The sequence below is a fragment of the Silurus aristotelis genome (genome assembly GCF_946808225.1).
Source record: "Silurus aristotelis genome assembly, chromosome: 28".
Taxonomy (NCBI): Eukaryota; Metazoa; Chordata; class Actinopteri; order Siluriformes; family Siluridae; genus Silurus; species Silurus aristotelis.
The window spans coordinates 14,636,343-14,657,151 of record NC_139601.1 but is presented as its reverse complement, the minus strand read 5'-3'; positions in this window follow the sequence as shown (position 1 = coordinate 14,657,151).

Below are 20,809 nucleotides of genomic sequence, written 5' to 3'. Positions count from 1 at the left end.
AGCACCTTGGTCCTGTTTCACTGTGTGCTGTACATATATATAATTATATATATATATATATATATATATATATGGCTGAAATGTCAACTTGACTTAAGACAGTAGTGTAAAAAACCATGAAATGAGCAGAAAAATGAGCAGAAATTAAAGAATTGAATGAATGAGAAAGAATATGCAGCATACATTTCTCATAAATTAGCTTCATTAGAACACAACATACATTTGATGTTATTTTGTAAATGTTCGGAAATGGAATTCATTATATAAGATGGGAATATATGTTTAGGAAGGGCTTTCAAACTTTGTAAACACATTTTCTTTAAAGAAAAATTGGTTTATTTATTTAATTCTTTGGAAGTGATTTCCTGACCATCTGTAGAAATTTCTTCTATGGTGTCCCATGCTGTTTATTTTTTTTCCCCCTGCATTTACGGTTTGACACTCCCGTGTCGATTCTGCATCCATGCGATTTCGGTGTAATTATCTGTGTGTAAGTGTAATGGTTTGTTGCGAGCTTGTGTGCATGCCTGCATGTTGATTCATGTCTGCCGTTTTTATTCAGTCCACTGGCTTTTGGCTAGAAAATGTGTCACATCATCCATTTTTAAAATTGACAAGGAAATAGAAATGCTTTAGTTGTTGAACGCAATAGGCTGTAGCTTAGCAATGAATAAACAGAATCGAACTCTGACATCAACGTATCGTTTTTATTCACTCGTGGATATCAAACGATCAAAAAAAATGAAATACACTTGTAACTTCAAGGTTTTTGATTCCCAGATGTAATACTATGACTATCCACAATCCAGATCAGTTAATGGTGAAAATGTGCAGTACACGAGCAGCCATGTCTGTGTAAAATCGTATTAAACAGCCGCTATGGAGCAGTGTCAAGGAGTCTGTACTCTTCGTGTAATCTTTTGATGTAGACCTAATCGATCTGAAACGTGCCAAATGAGTTTGTCAACCTTTTTTATCCAGCAACAACACAAGTTCTCGGGAGGGTTTCTTTGTACATGAGTTTACAAGTTTACGAGAGCATTGCTTATACCGCTGTTGCAGTGTGGGATTTTCATTATTGTAATGTCAGTGTTAATGGAAGCAGGACAGAGATGATGGTGGTTCTTGGTATTTTTTGATGATTTCCACCCTATTATCTAAGTCCAAGGTTCTTAAAATTTTAGCAGACACTATAAAATAAATTTAATGGATTTCCCACTAAAGGTTTATGGACCTATTCATCCATTTAGATGTGAAGAGCAATATTTTGTCAATTTATTAGAGCTTTTTTTTTTTGGACTTTTCACTGACAGAATACATTGAATCAAATTTGATGTTATTTCGGGGCCACCGTTGTTTGCTTAATTGAGGCCTGGACAAAACCTAGTCAATTGTTAAAGATCAATAAGAAATAATATGGCTTTAATAATGGGGCATTGCGAATTTTCACCAGAGAAAGCTATTGAAAAACAAGAAACAAAGAAAACCAGGAAAACCATAACCGATGCTTATTGGAATCCATTGTTTAAAAGGTCACCCAGCATTAATACCGGGCACCGAGAATGAGGAGAGCGAACACATGCTTCTTCCATGACAGGTGAAGCTACTGTCAGTGTTTTTGTTTAACTTGCCACACACACACAGAACATCACATGGCAGCTGAACACGCTTGGAGGAGAGCACTAACTACTCGATTCTGCTTACACGAATAGACGCACACCTGTGATTTGGCTCGTTTAACACTGTTCAGGTGGTGGAAGATAACAATGCTGTATACATAACAACTGGGATCTCACGAGTTTTCTAATCGGAATGTTGACATATCCTAAAATGTTTAGAAACAGATGCATGTTTGACTGCTGCTGGTTTGCCTACAATGTGGAGTTTGGCTACAAAGGCCACCGTATTGCCATTAATGGTAGAAAAAAAACCTCTTGCACAAAGCAAATTAACCTTTCAACCGTGCTCCCAACCATCCTACACCAATTTCCAATTTGGAGGCTTATTAAATCCGTCTCCAAATTTAAATGTCTGTTGAAAAAGCTTTTATAAGTACAATTTCTTCTTCAAGTGCCACCATGCTGAAACTCTTTTACTAAATTATCAAAATAGCAAGAAAATCAAGTGCTTAGAAGTCAGCGCTCTTGAGATTAGATAGAAAAGATTTTCTATTAAGAAACTTTCAAATTGCCACTTATAATTAGACAACATAAAAAATTAACAGCAGAAGTTGTTTACTTGCATCAAAATATCAGAGAATAGCTTAACATTGCATAATTTTGATCACGTCTTTGGAAAATATCTATCTATCTATCTATCTATCTATCTATCTGTCTGTCTGTCTGTCTGTCTGTCTGTCTGTCTGTCTGTCTGTCTGTCCGTCCGTCCGTCCGTCCGTCCGTCCGTCCGTCCGTCCGTCCGTCCGTCCTTCCGTCCGTCCGTCCGTCCGTCTGTCTGTGTGGAAGATCTTGAGACCCTGCTATAGAGCTCTGACCTCAAACCTATTGAACACCTTTGGGATGAATTTGAATGCTGTCTGCACCCCAGACCTCCTCATTCTGCATCAGTACCTGACTTTATTAACACCCTTGAGGCTACATGAGCATGAATCTCCACAACCACACATTTCAAAATCTAGTGGAACATCTTCCCAGTGGAGTGGCCATTGTTTTAAAGAAAATGGTGAGTAAATGTGGAAATGTCCATAAAAAAAAAAAATCTTTTGTTTGTTTCTCTGGGGTCCTTACAACCATAGCTTTCCATTTTACAAAGCATTTAAAGTAGGAATTCTGTACTGTCAGAGCAGCCCTTGAGTATACCTTTTTTTTTTCAAATCCAGAGGATAATCCAGAGAAAATGCCGATGCTGCAAATAATGAAAAATGGAATAAATAGCTGTGGACTAAATTGTTATTCACACTTACATGTGTAAATGAGTTATTAGTGAATGTAGGTAATGGAGGACTGCAGAGATGTTAAGGCTCCATGCTAAATTCCTTCATTTCATACTTTCATACATACAGGAAAACAGGCCCTGTAGTACATTCCACATTTTGACTATATATTTTTTTAGGTTTTGGTATCAAATATTAAGTATACATATTTATTATACCTGATATATCCAATAAATATTATTATTACGACTATTGTTTATTGGTTTTCTAGCAGTGTCTAAAACTATATCACAAAAATCACTATAAAGCTAACAACTTCACCTAAAGTGTAATACCATTTTATAAACCTCCAAGTCCAAATCCACACTTTCTACCATGTCCAAAGTTTTGAAAACGCAGCTGTAATTCTCCATGTAATCCCATTACTGCATCCCTGGGCATCATCTCTAGAGAAAGCCATTAGAAAAAAAAAACTGAATCAACTGCTGAGACAAAACTGAGTTTGATGGGATTTAATGCTGCACAAGCTCCAGCTAGTGAGATGCTATCAAAGTCCAGAGGCTTCCATAGGGAGAGATCAGCACTTAGACAGCTGAAGTAGAGGGAACACTAGACGATGTACGAGTGAAAGTGTTGGTAAAAAAAAAGGGGCCATTTTTTTTCCTCGATGAGAAGGTGCCCGATTTTCCCAAACAGCTGGGATACACATGCCATATGCCAATCATGGAGCATGGAGAGAATGGAGTGAGGAGGGAGGGATCGACATGCTGAATGCAATGACTCGTCAGCAGGGGAATGCGAGTCGTTGAGAAATCTCCCTGAGCCGTGAAACTTAATTAAAGATTTTCATGACAAAAGTCTGGCGAGATGCAAGAGGGAAAATGATCGGGAGAGGCGGGGTGGATGGGCAATGTGCCCGACGAGATAAGGAAAGGAGGCGAGGGCAGAAAAGTCGATGAGATAGAAAGGAGGAGGAGACAGTGGTGCCGGCGAATCATGAGTCAAATAAAATAAGTTTTCACTCAAGCCCGGCGCGTATAATACAGCGAAAAAAGATTACATTCCTATCGCATCTCGACGTGAGCAGTTTTTAATTGACGCGTCTTCATTTGATGTGTCAGCTGAGATAGCTCATCGGGTCGCACTGAGAAATGAAGAAAACACCCCTCGATCCATTTGTAATTTGTTCCTGTTTATCGCCTGATCTGACCTCTTATTAACATTCGCATGAATATACATAGGTATCTAAACAGAAATCTTCTCACTCCTAGGCTATAGCTTCATGAATAGTTGAAGAGTTACTCTAAGAAGAGGAGATATTTCCATAAGGTTTAGGTGAGAGTATTATTCTCAGCTATTTGGAAGAGAACAACTGCTTCCTGTCAAAACTCCTTGCCCCAAAATATACACTATATTGCCAAAGGTATTGGGTCACCTGGTCATAAGTTTGGTATGTGATTTTGGAGCATTGCATTCCACATTTCGTCCTAAATTGCTCCACTCTTCTGGGAAGATGTTCCACTAGATTTTGTAATCTTCTTATGGATATTTGTGTTCATCATCCACAAGGGTATTATGAAAGGCAGGTATTGATGTTGGTGAGGAGGCCTGGGCTGCAGTCAGCGTTCCAAATCATCCCAAAGGTGTTCAGTAGGGATGAGATCAGAGCTCTATAGCAGGCCACTCAAGATCTTCCTCTCCATGTAAATCATATCTTCAAAGAGCTCACTTTGTTCACAGGGGCATCATCATGCTGGAACAGGTTTTGGGTTTCCAAGTTCAAGTGAATACACAATTTTATTATAGCGCATCTAATGACGTCCTGTACGATTGAGCGGCTCCAGCTTTGTGGTGACAGTTTGGTAAAGAACCACATATGGCAGGAAAGGTCAGGTGACCCAATACTTTTAGCAATACAGTGTATCTAAAGTTGATTTCCAAATAAATTTTAGACTAGGCAGGACACAAATTTTCATGGGGATGGGGTGCATTTTCAAGACTTAGATATCTATGTAATTCCTGAACAGGGCTTTCCGCATTAAAAAAAATCTCAGTGGTGTTTTCTGAACAAACCTAGAAAGAAAAAACAGTGAAAAAAGAAAAAAAAGATATCCCATTCATCCTGTGGAAAACATATTGCCCACTTGAGGACTATAAACACCAAAGATGACAAGTGAAAGGGAATGAATCTGGATTGGACCGAATTCTATATGCCATCTGTTTCAATCAAACCAATTTGTGTGCTCGCCGGAGTGATTGTAAATGGCTCCAGGCAGATGGATACTCAGAAATCTGCGTGGAAAAGAGGTTGAGCGGGTTTAATGCAAACGTTCAGTGCAACCCAAAAGCTTAGCTTCATAGCCAGTATTCAAAACGGACTAAATAGTAATGATTGACAGGTTTCCTTATTAAAATAAACGTTTAGCCGTTAGTATTTAGAAGTATCATACCAGGTTTAACCACTTTACAGTATGATTTTCCAAAGTTTCCTTTTCGCTTACAGCCTTAAATAAAACTTATCTGCCATGTCAATTTGCATGTCATACCAGACCTAAAATGCACGTATTATGCCCTGCCTAAACCTTAAAAAATGGGACAAATGAAAGGACCAGGGTGCTACTGATGAGCATTAACACAGACACATGCCAGCTAGGGTTGACTAGACGCTACCATTTTTTTAACACAGCGACCGCTGACATTTCTCAGGGCAAAGGTAGAAGGAAGACCGAGGCAAACCCTGAAACATCCAGCAAGCTGGTACTGAGCAAATTATGGCTAATTAGTCTCTCCCACTGCCTGCACTCATTAAACAAGATGAAGGACATATCCTCCTGACAGTCAAATTACCTCAGGCATAGCTGACATTGCCTTTTAAAACCGAATAGTCAGGGACACTCGAGGCCACATTTTTAACACGGTATACACGTGCGCTTTCTTGATTAGCCTCACGAGTGATTACTAGCAGGAGGATGTTAGTGCAGAAAGCATGGCAATTACCTGTTCAGAAATGAGTCCTGAGGGACATGTTAAGCTGGGTAGTGCTATAAATAATTAGGCATCCAAATAAATTGATGTGTGTGGCAGTTGGAGAGGGGGATTTTTGCTTACTAGTGCATGACATTATGCTTTTAGCAAACACAAAATGTTTGCATGGGATCTGAAGTGAACATAACGGATCCCATGAAATGGTTGCTATGGTGGCTGTTGTTCTCAATTCTGGGCAGAACCTGAGTTTTTTTTTAAAGGCATTCTTGTATATTTCTAAATTATTATTAACCAGAGAATCTATAGAATTTTTTTTGTATGCAAAACCTGTAGTAAAGGATATGGGATTTGAATTTTTCCAACAGAGAGACTTTTAAATGATGCAAAGACTGGTAATAATATTACAAAGCTGGTTATTATTTTTTTATATGCTGCAGTCTGATTAAAATTCTAATGGTTTTCCACTACACGTTTTCCAAAATACAAACAAACAACAACAACAAAAAAAAGCATAAAAAAGGTTGATGTTTTTTTTCTTTTAAATATCTGCAATGAATGTTTGTGTTGTTAAGTTGGGGGTTTTGTCATCTTTACAAGGATTTCTCTGGTATATATTATGCTTATTGTTTTTTTAAGGTTAATGTTGGATATGATTTCCTCGCTTACTATGGCTGTAAACTAACTCTCTCTCTCTCTCTCTCTCTCTCTCTCTTTCTCTCTCTCACACACAGTCTGAACATTCTCCTCTGACCACCCTCATCAACAAGGCATTTCTGCTTGAAGACCTACCACCCACTGGATTTTTTCCCCCTGCAGAACATTCTTTAAAAATGCAACAAAAACTGTTGTGTAGAAAAATCCCAAGATATATTTTCCACTGGTTTTCAATAGTCAAAATCACTGAAATCACATTGCACCCACCCTCACTTTCACTCCATCCACCCATTCTAATATGAATATTTGATTTCGACATTAATTTAAACTCTTGGCCTGTATTTGTGTTCTTTAGCACACAATGTTCATACTTTTGGGGTTGTTTTGTACATAAGTTGATTTATTTTAGTAATTCAATACAAAAAGTGAACCTGGTATATCATAGAGATTCATCACACACAGACTGATATATTTCAAGTATTTATTTCTTTTAATTTTGATGATTATGGCTTACAGCTAATGAAAACTAAAAATTCACAGAAATCTCAGAAAATTGTAATATTGTGAAAATGTTCAATATTGGAGACTCGCGGTGTCGCACTCTAATCAGCTCATTAACTCAAAACACCTGCAAATGTTTTCTGAGCCTTTAAATGGTGTCTCAGTCTGGTTCAGGCTACACAATCATGGGGGAAAACTGCTGACTTGACAGTTGTCCAGAAGACGATTATTGACACCTTGCACATGGAGGGTAAGACACAAAAGATCATCGCTAAAGAAGCTGCTGTTCACAGAGTGCTGTATCCAAGCACATTAATGGAAAGTTGAATGGAAGGAAAAAATGTGGTAGAAAAAGAAAGTTTTAGAGCATTTCATGCTTCCCTTTGCTGAGCAGATTCATTGAGATGCTGATTTCATTTTCCAGCAGGATTTGGCACGTGCCCACACTGCCAAAAGCACCACAAATTGGTTAAATGACCATGGTGTTGGTGTGCTCGACTGGCCAGCAAACATACCAGACCTGAACTCCATAGAATCTATGGCGTATTGTCAAGAGGAAAATGAGAAACAAGAGACCAAAAAATGCAAATAAGCTGAAGGCCACTGTGAAAGAAACCTGGGCTTCCACACCACCTCAGCAGTGCCACAGACTGATCACCTCCATGCCACACTGAATTGAGGCAGTAATTAAAGCAAAAGGAGCCCCTACAAAGTATTAAGTACATATACAGTAAATTATTTTTTTTCTTTTAAATATCTGCAATGAATCTTTGTGTTGTTAAGTTGGGGGTTTTGTCATCTTTACAAGGATTTCTCTGGTATATATTATGCGTATTGTTTTTTTAAGGTTATTGTTTGATATGATTTCCTCGCTCACTATGGCTGTAAAGTCTGTCTGTCTGTCTGTCTGTCTGTCTCTCTCTCTCTCTCTCTCTCTCTCTCTCTCTCTCTCTCTCTGCACAACATTCTTTAAAAATGCAACAAAAACTGTTGTGTAGAAAAATCCCAAGATATATTTTCCACTGGTTTTTAATAGTCAAAATCACTGAAATCACATTGCACCCACTTTCACTTTATATACTATATATACCCTGATTAGGCATAACATAATGACATTATAACATTATATCCAGTAAAGTGAATCCCACTGATGACTCTTCATCATGGCACCTGTTAGTGGGTGGGATATATTAAGCAGCAAGTGAACATTTTGTCCAAAGTTGATGTGTTGGAAACAGGAAAAATTAGTGTAAGAATTTGCGGAAGGGTTATTGTTGGCCAAGGCTCATTGATGCACGTGGGGAGTGAAGGCTGGTTTGTTTATTCTAAAACAACACAATGCCTGATTGGTGGCCATAAAGTTGTGCCTGACTGGTGTGTGTATCTCAGTGGCGGGCGGTCAGGGCCAGCAATCCCTTCGCTGCTGGCCTAAACTCTATCAAAAGCACTGACCTACATTTACAACCTAAATTCTAATATTTGTTCCATGAAATTGTATTAATTTATTCCCAACAGTTTATTTATTTATCTCTTAGTGTTTCTCTTGGCTGCACTGCTTCGAGTACGTGTACGTGGATGTTAGATTTTTCGTCCAATCAGACTTCAGCTGCCATGCCAATCTAATCTGCCCAGGGCCTTCAAAGTCTGTCTTGCAGGCCCTTTTACCATAGGGAATATTATGAATGGGTCTGTTTCTTTTACCAATTAGATTTCATATTCCCCTCACAGGGCAGCTAGCTGGACCAGAATAATGTCAGCATTTTTCTGTCCTCAGAGTTTGACTGGCAAAACACATCTGTAGCTCTGCACACATTAATACGTCTGAGTTAGACTTTTTTATGCCTACGGAGGAGGAGAAATTGATTTGGTCTCGGACATACGTAAAATCCATTTTGAAGAAAAGCTAGACATCGTGAGTAGGTCGGCCAACCCTGAAGCTAGCTAGCTTGTCTCATCCTGGGTAAGGGTTTGTTCTCCACTTCCAGACCAGTGAACACGAGCGGTACCACTGGCTTACAGCCTCTGAGGAGCGGTGCAAAATATGAGTCTGCATCTCTGGTGAGTAGGTTGTATTTTATTAACATTTTTATGTTTTTGTCATGTTATTAGACAAATATTGATTCTGAACTGCTCCAGATGATGTAGGTGGCACAGTTGTGGTTGTAGCGGTTTGGAGTCTTAACTGGGTTTCTTGCTTTAGCAAAATGGTATTTACCCTCCATATGTGAAATGCCTCTGTCTCTGTAATGCCACGTGTTGTATATTGCATTTTTGTAATGTATCGATGGGCTGTCTACAATTCTATTCTCTGCTGATTGACTTGTCATTGCATTGGTCATATAAAAGTTATCAGTAAAAGTATGAAAGATTTAGTGATTTTATTCTATTACAATAATCCACCATCACATTTATCATTCATCACTTAAATGTATTTATAGCATTCCTGCTGGCACAAGAACATTCTGACAGTGATGCAGAAAAGGCTTTTATACTTCAATACAATCATCTTTTAAAAGCCAAAAATTTGCCCTCCATTACGTTTCCTTTAATGTTGCTTTTGCTCTCGTGCTTGCATTTGTGTTTGTGTTTGTTTTATTTGTTTTTGTATTTCAACAGGAATTGTGTTTAGATCCCTGCGTGCCCTTGAGACTAGTCTGGGTGAGGCTAGGAAGGAGTTATGCTACAAACTCTACCGCTCAGAAATGTGACCTCTGAAGCTGAAGCAGGGTACACCATTTAGTTGTAGCTAGAACTGCTGGATCTGAGAGAAACCCATCTGGCAAAGAAAATGAACTGTAGAAACATTTACAGATTAGATCAACTCATGAGTCTGAGCTTGTGTATAATACAGCCATACAGCTGCTGTCTCCGTTATCTTTAGAGTTCTCTTAGTAGTGTAGGTCACAGCTTATCAGTTTGGAACATTCTTAAGATTATTGGCTAATATATATATATATATATATATATATATATATATATATATATATATATATATATATATATTAACAGTAATGGGCAGAATAAATATTTAATAAATAAAAAAATAAATACATCTATTTCTCTGTAATTTGCTTTAGTTTTATTTTCAATGTCCTAGGAATCAAAGATTTTTCCAAATGCTATTTGCCCCCACCTTTTTTTTCTTTTCTCATATACAACATGGTCCATGTGAATCTCTTAACTATATGAATTAAATCTAGCATTGTGCTGTATGAATTAAATCTAGCATTGGGGCGTAAAAATGAAATTCAGCATTGGGCCGTATGAAAAGAATCCAGCACTGAGCTCCATCAATGACATTCACCATTGGCAGAATGAATGAAATTCATCACTTCGCTATATAAACAAAATCTATTGATCTGTCTCTATAAAACACATCCTTGGGCTATATGAACAAAATCCAGCACTGAGCTATATCAACGAAATTCAGCTTTTATGCTATAGGAACAAACTCCATCTTTGGGCTATTTAAACTAAATCCAGCATTAAGCTATAGAAATATAATCCATAAAATACATTGCGTTTTATGAATGAAACTCAGCATTAAACTGTTTGTATGAATTCAAGCATTCGGCTTTAGCAATGAAATCCAGAATTGTGCTGTATAAACAAAATCCAACATGGGGTTTTCATATAAAATCACACCCACTAATGCTTTTTGTTTAATTACACCTTCATAAGATAAAAAAAAAAAAAAAACATACATAATTAAAATAAAGTCAGTTTTATGCCAGCTTGTGTCTCTTAAAATACCATTAATTCTTTATATAGCCACAAAAAGTTAACAAGAAGGGATTGTATAGGTGCCATAAATAACTCATACAGAAGTGCTGCCTATATAAAAGTTTTTCAGGCAAAGACAAAAGAAAGACCCACAGAATTCACCTATCAATAGGGTTCCCTCTGCCTGTATGTCCCAAACATCAGTCCACTGGCAGACTGAAACAAATAGGATTCAGATAAATCGATGCCTTTCTGCTTCATGGTATGGCCTGCCAACACTTTTCTCCAACCAGTGACAGTGACCAATTGAATGTTAAAATGCCCAATCGTCCTTAAGCAAGATTGGATCTTTAAGCTATTGATAGACTTCCCTTCACTGTCTGGAGACATCTTCCACTAGCCTGGCATCACATAGTCCTTAATTGTGAATTTGTGCTCTTTAAATTGCTCTGGTCCTCTCTCTAAAAGACACTAATCAATTAAACTTCAGCCAAATAGCAAGAACAACAATGTCTGATGTCTTAATTAGTCGAATTCTTGCAAGGCATGTCTATGTAGAGGTTCATGTGATGCAGTAAATCAACTCGAGTTTATTTTAAGGTACATACAAGGCTCAGCATTAGATTGTTCACAACATTGATGTAGCTCTGATGCAAAACATCCTGTTTCTCTGGAAACTGTGTGTACGCCTAATATTCATCACATCCACTATTGTTACTAATACACACTACATTGGATGTATGTTTTCTTCACTGATTTTAGTAAATTCACAGGAGATCTGTGAGAAATCACAGTGTCATACATTTATATAGCTTTCAAGTCAAAGTCAAGTCAAGTTTATTTGTATAGCGCTTTTCACAACAGACATTGTCTCAAAGCAGCTTTACAGAATTTAACAGTGAAGGTGAACGATGTGTATTTATCCCTGATGAGTAGCCATGGCGACTGTGACCAGGAAAAACTCCCTTAGATGTAATGAGGATGAAATCTTGAGAGAAACCAGACTCAAAAGGGAAACCCAGCCTCATTTGGGTGACATCAAGAGTGTGAATATAGTCTTTAAGCAATACAGAACACTGGAAAGTAAAAACTAACATGAACACTGGAGTGTAAAATTATGAGTAATGTCCTTTCTACAGTCTTATACAGTCATAAATGTGTAAACATTTTGGTCCTAATGCTAGCCAATTCGCTAACATGTACAAATATGTACTAAACTTACTTTTATTTCTAACAAGATTCTAATCAATATTTATAATAGTAACCATACCCCTAACTGCTGACTCTAACCAACTATCACAATCTTCAGGGTTTTTAAGCAACAGTCAAAACATGTTTATAATCTACACTGATTAAGACAGTTTATACAGTAGATACAAACTTGACAGGATTTCGAATAGGATTCTAGTAACGTTCATAACAGTTTATATTCCATACCACTAAAAATAGCCCACAAGATATCGTGCCAACTTGACATGATTTTCACGTTTCACTGATGAAGTCAGCCTACCAGAAAACATGCATTAACCTGTCAGAGTCATATTTGTAATAATTTATAATCCTTACCTGCTAACTGTATGCAAAGACATTTTATTAACTATCCTGCCAGAAACAAAACCATCTTACTATCTTACATGAATAAGGATTAGGATTTTGAAGCAATATAAGTAATAGCAGTTAATCATCTTTACTAAACTACTATAGTAACAAAGATCTCATGTGCTAACCTGACAGGATTTGTGAGAAGATGATTGTAAGAATATTGTATATTATATATATATATATATATATATATATATATATATATATATATATATATATATATATATATATATATATATATATATATATATTTTTAGACAAGCTCACATTAACCTGACACACGAACCTGACAGGATTTTTAAAATATATTTATAACAGCTAATAATCTTTATGCTAGTTTATGCTAGCCTAGTTATGTAGATGACTAGGCATCATGTACTATCTGATCAAATCTTTTGTAAGAATTTGTAAATCAGATTCAAAAATCCGCACTGCTAAAGTCAGCCTACAGTTACCATGAACTAACATGACATGATTTCTGACAAGTCATATTCATAACAATCCTCATTGCTATTTAAAGTTGTAAAAATTAAAGTAAAAATTGTTTTTAAAGCTGGTTAACATGAGCTAATCTGAAATTATTTACAATTAATATTAATAATCCTTACCATTATCATTAGTCAATTGAACGTCATCCGCTAAACTGACAGAGGTTTTTTTAAGCCCCTGTGAAACATTTTAAAAATCTTCCCAGCTAAAGCTGGCCGATTAGCAAACATTAGCTAAAATGACAGGATTTCTGACAGGGATTTTATAATATTCATAACAATTCAGAATCCTCACTAGTAATAGTTTGCAATTTGCATTAAATTTTACTTGAGATTACTTGACATGAGATTACTTGGTTTGTTGAATGCATTTCTCACCTTGCTTGCTATAAAGTATTGTTATGTTCCCCTAAGTAATCCTGATACTTGTCCTCAATTGTCCTCAATAGCCGTTGACCACACTTTTGACAGATTTATTGGTTTTGGCATGGCTCAGAGACTTTTGTGATGGACAAATTGGGTCTGGGCATGGCATTGTTCTTCAAGCAGTAATTGCCTGTTCTGGAGCGATCAAGCGATAACACTCCTTTTTATGATATATTTGCTTGATTCAGTTCCCATTTCCCTTGAAGGTAAAAAGCCAGAATTTGCTGGCAGCAACATCACATCAGATGCAATGCAAAACTTTTTCTCTTCTCTTTTCAAAGCTCACAAGTTAATCACTTTGCCTTTGGACTATGTAATTCGATTGTTCATTATACCTCAGTCATCCTTATCCTTGCAGAATGGTATATCATCATTCACACATAATTGGCTTCCAAGATATTAAATCCACATTTTAACCTTGCAATCTGAAAAGGGTACAATTTTACACAGCAGATATCATTTTTTATTTTATTCCTTGATGCTAGCCTGTGAAACTCATCAGCGCTAATTAGTTTAGCACTGACAGTATAGTGACAAATAGCAATTATGCTGAAGTCCTTTACCCAGACTGACAATCAAGATGAAATGACTTTTTGAAAAAAAACGAATAAACTGTTCCTCCACATTCTAAAGGAAATGTGTAAATTTCTCTAAGCTACACGATCAACACGTGAAACTGACACGTGCATAGTTTGCTTTCTCCAGGTGTCAAACTGTCCCAGAATTATTTATGACAATGTAAACATAATCAATAACCACTCAATAACCACAATTAACCTTTTAATTCAATCAAATATCTGTAATCTTTTTATCAAGAAACATTGAACGTTGATTTTTTTCAGATCTCACAAATGTAATTGGACAAACTAACAGAATTGTTACAGTTATTTTTAATGCTCGGATGCAAATCCGGTAAATCTAGAACCTATGAATATCATCAAATACTGATTTTCTTCCCCGGAGATGTTTTGTCAGGCAATATTCAGTTGCTGCTTGTTTTTGTGTCTTTCTGCATTAGTTTTTGTGTTTTGTTTTAATTTTACAAAGTGAAAGGCATGTTAGCCTATGCTAGTTTTGGACACCGAAGATCCTGTTGCTGGTTCACCTGTTGTCCTTTCTTGAGCCACTTTGATATGTACAAACCGTTTCATATCAGGAACACCCTACAGGAGCCATCCTAAATTGCCCTTGTCAAAGTCACTCAGTTTCTCACGCTTGCCCATTTTTCCTTATTCCAACACGTCAACTTTGAGTACTAACTCTTCCCTTGCTTTTTTAATATACTCCACGCCCTGACCAAATGCCAATAACACTATTGTAGATAAAACACAAACGGAAGTCTCATACCAGGCTGTGTATTTAACTCCCATGTTAAGGTGTGAACAAACAAGCGCATCCCCAAGGCCAGCCGAAGCCAAGCACGTACAAGTTCAACGCAGATAAATTGTTCCCTGCCATTCGCAAAATGTCAAAAGGACAGCATTTACAAATACGGTCAGGTACCACGAGACAACATTTTATCAACACGCAATGAACAGCATGCGATATTATTGCACGCGTCGTGCAATATCAGCTCTGAATACTAATCAAGGCAGACATGTGCAGAGGACTTTTCATTCAATCAAGCTTTGATGCTGTGGCAGGGCCACGGATAGAGAGAAAGAAGGATCGAATCAGAAAGAAAAACAAGGATCAAAGCAAAATAGCAGTCGAGTCAAATGTAATCTGTAAGTACACCACTGTCTCAATCAAGAATAGACTCTGCTTTCTTTCAGAATAATTTAGGTTTGTTAGGACGTTCCTGATTGAAATCAGATGCTCAGCGTTTCGCATGGCTGCCTCTTGTAAAATTTGGGGATATTATAAATTTGAAAGGAAAATTAGTTCCTCATCAGTTTTTTTCTTTTTTAATAAAGTTGAACATATGAAGGCAAGACTGAACTGCTGCACATTCAACCATAGTTCATCTAAAATTCTTTATAATACGAGTTATTGAACAGTTTGACACAAAAACTCCCAGTTTTTTTTTTACATAAGTCTCATTTTCCACTTTAGTCACTGAAGATTATCAACTTTTAGGGTCACAGTCTAGCCAAAAGTAATTCTGAGGCAATTAATCACATTTACAGTATTTGTCAGGATTATTGCCCTGAACTACGTTGTCCTTCAGCTACTGCACCCTCATGTCATGTCACATGATACCCCAGTGGTTAAAGTTTTGTGTTGCTAATCAGAAGGTTTGACTTTCAAGCCCCAGTATGGCCAAGCTACCAGTCTTGGGACCCTTGAGCAAGACCCTTAACCCTCTGTGCTCCAGGGGCACTGTAACACGACGGACCCTGCTCTCTTATTTGCGAAGAAAAAAATTCCCTGTGGGATTAATGAAGTATAAAAAAAAGAAATAAATAAAAAGAATTGTTTCTGCAACTATTTTGCAATCTCTGCAGTGATTTTCTTCCAGTGATTGAGCTTCTGCAGTGTAAATCCTCACCTTTCATTACATTCGTCTCACGATTGTTGTTTGAATTCCAGGTCTTCATGCTCAGGTTTCTGTTTCTGGTGGAAAATACAAGGAATACAATAGAAATAAACTCATTAGCAAAATTTTTTAATTTGTGTATTATGTCATGTGAATGTCAGGATTCTTCTTATAGTCACTCCAATATTTCTCCCATCAGCCCCTGCATGTCACATGACCTGGTCCCATCGTATTTGCCTTACACTCATCATCGTTGTTGTCGCCTTCACCGTCGCTATCATTATCATCCACATTCCTTGTCCACACTACAGGTTATGGTTCTTATTTCCTTGTCAGGCTGATTTGTGTTTGTATTTGTCTACACTTTAAATAAAAGATTGTCCAGTCTTGCATCCACTCATTTATCATACATGACATTTCACCAGAAGAATGATTCTTTAAAACCGTTGATTCATATAAGGTGAGAAACTTCAGTGAACTTTCCAATAGCCACAAACAAACACCTGACCTCCTGAAGTAAAATATAATCCTGCACGGTTCACAAGCATCCTGATAACGTAATAAAATGTGTTCTATCCTTTATCACACCAATCACCTGTGCTCGTCCTTACAAGATAGAACTGACAAATTCCGTCTCAACCTTAATCGAACTCACTCCACATCATCAGTCTGCTTGATTAGCCGGATCAGCTTGGCAGGATACGTCGGCTAGAACTGAGATCTCCAGGAACCGGCTTTGGTGATCACTACTTTATCAGTTCTTACCATACGGCAGCATTAATTGCACTGAGCGTGGCGAATATTGAGAGGCTGCCTCGGTGGTATATGAATCTTTATGCGCCTTTAGATCTACCAACAACTTTTCGTTCCGTATGAAAAAGTGTTTGGTGAAAAAGAGCAATTTTCGACCTTGTTTTACCTTGAAAGTGCCTGTTTCAGAAAAAAAAAAACCCACACATAATTTCACTTTTAAATCACCGTGATATATGTACAAGACTTTTTGTGTATGAGTGTAAACGGAATTTCCCTTTAAACTGATCATCTCTGTGAGTGGGATGCCCAGGAGCAATATTATACTGCTGTGTCTTCTGATTACCACCCCAGATGTGCCTCATAAACAAAGCAAAATGCCTAATTGCGCCTTCCTAGGTGCACGCTAGCATAAAAATAAAGAGTGCTCACAAGAGTGCGAGGAGAAGCGTTTATTACACATAAACCAGCCAGCTGTGAGCTGCGAATAGTTTCAGGTGCTGCGGTATTCCAAGGTAGACATATATATCAGGGAAAATACTGTATTTCCAAGTCTAGACTGCTTAGACTGATTTAGTGTGCTGTACTGTGTGTACATCTGGTTATAAAAGTGGAAAATAAATCCAGAATTGTAATCATTATTTAATTATATACAATTACAATGGAAATTTGACTGCAAATAATTATTAGATGGTCAATATTAATGTTTTAATGGCATTTGGTATCTCTGGTGAGCAAGCTTCGGCAACACAATGTTTCTTTGTGGGTAGGAAAGCATCCCAGAAATAATATAAATACGTCCAAATCCCTGTACACCTCATTCACACATTTATCACATTGGTCAATCACATGGCAGCAGCACAATGCATAAGACCAAGCAGAAAAGTGGAGGTGGAAGTTTAGTGATTAGGATGTTGGGCTCCTAATCCGAAGGTCGTGAGTTCAACACCGAGCTGACACTGTTTGGCCCTTGAGAAATTCTCTTAAGCCTTAACTGGTCACTGGTATAAATGAGATAATTGGAAGTCTCTGGATAATGGCATTACCAAATGCTTTAAATGGAAATGTCAAGAGCTTCAGTTCTTCAATTCAAACCTTAGAGCAGAATGTTCGAGCTGCCCGGAGGATACAGTAACTCAAATAGGCTTCCTTGACAACTCTGTTGAGCAGAAAAGCATCTCAGTACACACAATATATCAAACCTTGAGGAAGACCACATTGCTTTCTGCTTCTGTCAGAATAGAGGGCTTAATCTGATAGGACGAGGACATTTGAAGACTGGAAAACCAGTTATGATAGTTGGACTTAAAATTTTTCGATCTTATGATGACGATAGCGAGAAGCCAAAATTGTACGAATATTAGAATTCTCATGCAGCAGGCGTATGCAGTACCTCATGCAGTATGCAAATTTTACCTTTTGTCTCTCTCCTTTCTATCGTTGAAACAGAGCATGTCCGGCTCCGCCCTCCACTTGCGAACCATCGCTGGTCCAAATGCCCACTGCCGCATATACACACACACATATATATACTCAACAAAATTATAAACTCAACGCTTGTTTTTGTCTACATTTTTCACGAGCTGAACTCAAAGATCTAAGACTTTTTCTATGTACACAAAAGGCCTATTTCTTTCAAATATTGTTTACAAATCTGTCTAAATCTGTGTTAGTGAGCACTTCTCCTTTGCTGAGAGAATCATCCACCTCACAGGTGTGGCAGATCAAGATGCTGATTAGATAGCATGATTATTGCACAGGTGTATCTCAGGCTGGCCACAATGAAAGGCTTTTGCTAAATTATGTACTGTAATTTATTAAATTATTAACAAATTATGGGGGAGTGGTGGCTCCAGCGGTTAAGGCGCTGGGTTACCAATCGGAAGGTCGGGGGTTCAAGCCCCGGTATCGCCAAACTGCCACTCTTGGGCCCTTGAGCAAGGCCCTTAACCCTCTATGCTCCAGGGGACCCTTACGAGAAAATCAAGGACCGTGACGTCGGAGCGACGTGGGGCTGCCTTCCCGTGGGCTCACCACCTGCAGGAGGGACCGTAAGGGACCGGTGCTGAGAGGATTGGGCAGCAGTCGAAGGCGGCTTGCTTGACAGCCCGATCCCTGGACACGGAGAAGTGTCTGGGGAATCTGCTTAGACTGCTGCCCCCGCGATCCGAATTACGGATAAGCGGGAGAAGATGAAAATGATGAAATTAACAAATTACACTATACTAACCCAGACTGGTCTCCACTTTTAAGACTCCTGGGTAGGTTAGGCCATGACTTGACTTACGATATTTTCAAGTCACAATGGGGTCATTATAATGCATCTCCATCATAAGTCAGGGTCTACCTGTATTCAGAAAAGAAATTATTACATCAAGCTCGTTTGGAAGAGCATGTCCTCTCTAGATCGTGACTACTGATAATGTACCCAGAGTGTCAAAATGTCCTCACTGGACAATCTGAAATGGAGAACACATGATCACACAGTCTGTTATCGAATCCAGCCAAAAGTTTATTAGAACCATCTCGTAGAGTATACCAATAATAAATATGATCCAGAATACGACACAGGTTTCTGTAACAAACTATATTTAAACGATCATGAGCACATATTTTATTGCGGTAATGCAGAGAAGTCATAATAATGAGTCACATAATAATCATAACAGTCTCACAACACAAATCTGTACCAGAGAGCCGAGGGAATGATATAAAAAAAAGAATTATAATAATCTTTTATTATTCATATATAAATCACGCAGTTGTGCTGGCAGGGCTGTAGAGTCAGTCATCTGGAGTGTAATACAACAGAATATGTCAATATATAACAGCTGAGTGTTGATGCAGATGGCAGCCACATGACAACACCAAGACACGGCAACACTGTCTTAAACCCGAGCTGAGTAAAATTCTTTCTTCCAGTCTTTTTCAGCCTTTCTAACCCCCCTGTTTCTCATCTGCTAAAAAAGAGAGAGAAGAGCTCATATTTCCCTCGCTAGATAGAGCAGTGGTGAACTCCTCCTTCCAAATGACCTGCTCGAAAGAGAGAAAAGCGACAGAATGATGACTGACTAAGGAGCCACATGCGTGTCCTTGGTGAATTCCAAGGTGAAGTACTGGCAGTAAGAGAGGTGTCAGACAGAGCGATAGAAAGTGGAAGGCATATATGACAGTGTTGAGGAAGCTCGCCAATTCTGAAGTGTTGTGCGCCACGTCAAGCTGAGACACATATGTGTCTCCTTAACATCAGCCATGAGGATAATGCATGATATTCCCAAGTGGTCATCTGTGACATTTGGCCACATTGTATAGTGGAAGACAATTCACAACTTCATTTCCTAGCACCAAGGCCAAGTGATAGCTTTATTGTGCTTTTAGAGAAGAAGCTACAAAGCATTATTTTAAAAAGACAAGCTAATTGTGCATTAATGCAGACTACACCAAATAAGTGAGTATTTATATGCCTGAGAGGAACGCTGGGTCTACGGTGTTTATCCAATCTGATTTTGACAATGGCTCTGCTGATAAAACATAATGTTTGTGCCCTTGGCAAAAAAGAAATGCTCGAATTTTTGGGCTTAGAGCTGCAGATGGTTTTGCATAACAAGCTTCTTTTAACAAGTTTTTCAAATACCTGTTTGTGCTAGCTTTACATACAAGGCATTCGAGTTATAATGTTTCAAAAATATAAAGTTTTTAATGTCCTTACAACAGAATTATTGGTCAGAACATCATCAAATGCACTTTTGAGACTCTTCTCTGGCACAATTTGCTCATTTCATGTTAAACTGTTTGTATGTGCTTTCTGAACATCCTATTCCACATTTAGACCCTATTTTATTTATAAAAGCCTCCACTCTTCTGGGCAGGTGTTCCACTAGATTGTGGAGTGTGCTTGTGGAAATTTCTGATCATTCAGCCACAAGGGCGTTTGTAAAATCAGGTACTGATGTAGCGTGAGGAGACCTCGTTGTCCTGCACAGTCCTGAGACCTCAACTCCATTGAACACCTTTGGGATGAACTGGAATGTTGACTGCTAATTTATGTCATTTGGCAGACACCCTTAATCAACTTACATCTGAGCAGTTAAGCGTTAAGGGCCTGCTCAAGGTCACAGCAGCAGCTTGGTGGTCCCTAAATGAACAGAAATCCTAACAACCCTGCTCTAAAATCTAAAGTCTTTCTATAGTAGTGAAGGATATTTGGGAAGCAAAGCAGGGACTTAATCTTGAATGGGTTCAACATGTAGAGGTGTCTACAAACTACTGGCTTTGTAGTGTATGAGGTGGTATAGCTCTCTTTAAAGC